Here is a 3699-nt window from a genome sequence, read left to right as displayed (position 1 = left end):
ATCCCGATCACATGCCAAACTGAAATCTTTGATGCTACCTTGAAAATGTATGTTACAGCAGATTGAACTAAAGGTCTTAATGTCAAGAACAATTTCTTTTCCTTTAACATATGATGTAAGACGATTTTTTGCTGCAGTTCAAGTTACAGTAAACCACTTTAACAAGTTCAAGATAATAGGCTTTTGATTCCACACAGAAATCAAACAGATCTTGTTACCTTAAAAGAGTAGAGAAATGAAAATCTTCAAATTCAAAGTTACTAACATTACCATACTTGGGAGCGAAAATGGAGCGTCCAAGAAAATGTTGTAAGAATGTTTTGTGTTGAATATCATTTGCAAGAAGACGTGCCAAATCCAAAGGATTAGCCGTAGAAGATGAAGCTCCTTGCTATCTTTGAGACACACTAGTAAGTTTCTTCTTAGCTCTTGATGATGACGCCATGAATTGCGGTTTTGAAATGTTAGGTTTTGAGTCTTGAGAGATTTGGGGATTTTTGATTGGGGCCACTAAACACGAAATCCATGGAGTAGAAGTGTTTAGAATTAAAATGTGATATAAAATGACTCAAAAATCACACAAATCGGATCAAAAATGAGGTTTTCAGGAAAACTCTAGGTTGAACATGAAAAAAATGGTTTGAGGAGGAAGAAGAAGTGTTTGAAAAAATGAGGAGGGAAACTTAAATAAAGCTTAAAGTAATCGATTACACAAAGTGAGTAATCAGTTACTCAACATAAAATAATCTCAGATTTCAAACAGACACCTTAGGTAATCGATTACATAGGTGGTTAATCAATTATTGAGGCCTCTTGCTCAATGTTGTAATCGGTTACTCTCTAGAATAATCGGTTACTGAACTCAGAATTTTGAATTTTCAAGCATACTTGATGCCTGGTAATATGTTACCGAACATTTGTAATCGATTACATATCCAATAATTTGAAAATTTTGAAAAGAATAAAGCAATTTTAAGTACAAGTAGGTATATTATAAGCATAATAAAGCACACATATGATCAAGAATAAGCATTTAAGACAAGTAAGCTTCATCAAGTATGCCTAATTCACGTCTAATTTTATAGAAAAGGTTCTTTTGCCAAGGGTTTAGGGAATATATTTGCTAGTTGGTCATAAGTATCAACAAATTATACAAATACATCTTTCTTTTGGACATGGTCCCTAAGGAAATGATGTCTTATATCTATATGTTTGGTTCTATAATGCATTACTGGATTCTTTGTGAAATTTGTGAGATTTATAGCACTAGTATTGTCACATTTTAGGGGTATGCAGCCTAAGTCCAAGCCATAATCTCGCAATTGTTTTTTAATCCACAACACTTGGGCACAACAACTACCTGCCGCTATGTATTATGCCTTAGTAGTACATAGAGAAACACTGACTTGTTTCTTGCATGACCATGAGACCAATGCATTTCCTAATATATGACAAGTACCACTTGTACTTTTTCTCCCAGTTTTGCATCCAGCAAAATATGAATCTGAATATCCAACCAAATCACATATACTTCCTTTTGGATACCATAATCCAATGACAGTTGTACCTTTTAGGTATTTAATGATTCTTTTGACAGCAACTAAATGTAAATCTTTTGGTTTAGATTGATACCGAGCACACAAGCAAACACTAAACATTATATCACGTCTACTAGCAGTTAAATAATGTAGGGAACCGATCATACCTCAATACTTTGATATATTAATGCATTTTCCAGCTTCATCCGTATCAATATATGTGCCAGAACCCTTAGGAGTGGCAATTGCCTTGCAGTCATCCATTTCAAATATTTTCAGCAAGTCCCTGTAGTATATGGATTGACTCACAAAAATATCATCCTTGAGTTGTTTTATTTGTAATCCAAGGAAGTAATTTAGCTTCCCCATCATAGACATTCAAACTCTCCTTGCATCATTTTACCAAAATCACTACACAAGGTTTCATTAGTAGAACCAAAAATAATATCATCTACATATATTTGAACAAGAAGACTATGATGATTTATTTTCTTAGTAAATAGTATAGTGCCGACATTTCCTTTTGTAAAACCTTTTTCAATAAGAAAGTTTGTTAGACGTTCGTACCAAGCACGCAGAACTTGCTTTAAGCCATAGAGAGCTTTCTTTAGTTTATAGACATAATAAGGATGTTTGTAGTCTTCAAAACCTGGAGGTTGTTCTACAAACACTTCCTCTTGTATATAAACATTAAGAAATGCATTGTTTACGTCCATTTGATATAACTTAAAATTTAAAGAGCATGCATATGCAAGTAGCAACCGAATAGCTTCAATTCTAGCAACAAGAGCGAAGGTCTCATCAAAATCTATACCTTTTTTCTGATCGTATCCTTGTGCTACTAGTCTAGCTTAATTTCTAACAATAATTTCATTTTCATCTGATTTATTACGGAATACCCAATGAGTTCCAATAACATGCCTATTATCTGGTCTAGGAACAAGTTCCCAAACTTTATTTCTCTATAACTGGTTCAATTCTTCTTGCATAGCAAGAATCCAATGTTCATCCTCGATTGCATCATCAATCTTGGAAGGTTTTGTATGAGAAATGAAGGTCATGTTCAAACAAGCATCATTTAGATTTAAACGAGTAGTGACACCCTTACTTATATCGCCAATGATGTTGTCAATAGGATGGTCTCGATGAGTTCTCCATTCTTTTGGTAAATCAGAATGAATATGCTCTTCTTGAGAGGATAGAACATCATCCATTTTCAAGTGCTCGGTATTGGTTGTTGCATTGGTAAAAGAATTCTCCTTTAAAAGGGAACTTGGCAAGTCCTCTTCATAAAGAGTTAACTCATCCTTTATTATAGGATTGGTTTCATCAAAAGATACATGAACATATTCTTCCATGGCTAAAGTTCTTTTATTGAAAATTCTATAAGCTTTACTCATAAGAGAGTAGCCTAGGAAGAGTTCTTCACCAGCTTTTGCATCAAACTTTCCTAAGTTATTTTTACCATTCTTTAACACAAAACATTTACAACCAAATACATGCAAATGAGAAATGTTTGGTTTTCTACCTTTAAAGAGTTCATAGGGGGTTTTTATTGAGAATTGGTCTTATAAGAACTCTGTTAGAAACATAGCAAGCCGTACTAACTACTTCAACCCAAAAATGTTTTGGGAGATTACTTTCATTCAACATTGTACTAGCAAGTTCTTCTAAGGATCGATTCTTTCTCTCTTCAACACCATTTTGTTGTGGTGTTCTAGGAGCATAAAAATTGTGATTGATACCTAGATCATCATAGAATTCTTCAAAAGAAGCATTTTGAAATTCTCCCCCACGATCACTTCTTATAGCAATGATTTTCAGAGATTTTTCATTTTGAACTCTTTTACCATATTTGCTAAAGGCGTTGAATGCCTCATTCTTATGAACTAAGAATAGTGTCCAAGTATATCTTGAGAAATCGTCTACTATACCAAAAGTATAGTAATTACCATCATAACTCTTGGTCTTTGAGGGGGCAAATAAGTCCATGTGTAGTAATTGCAATGGTCTATCAGAAGAAACCATATGCTTAGGTTTGAAAGAAGTCTTTGTTTGTTTACCCATTTGACAATCACTATATAGTTTGTCTTTAATAAACTTCATTTTGGGTAAACCAACAACTAAATCTTTCTTAATCAGTTTATTCAAATGATCCATA

This window comes from Lupinus angustifolius, unplaced genomic scaffold (assembly GCF_001865875.1).
Source record: "Lupinus angustifolius cultivar Tanjil unplaced genomic scaffold, LupAngTanjil_v1.0 Scaffold_289, whole genome shotgun sequence".
Lineage (NCBI taxonomy): Eukaryota > Viridiplantae > Streptophyta > Magnoliopsida > Fabales > Fabaceae > Lupinus > Lupinus angustifolius.
Note: the sequence above shows the minus strand (reverse complement) of the source record.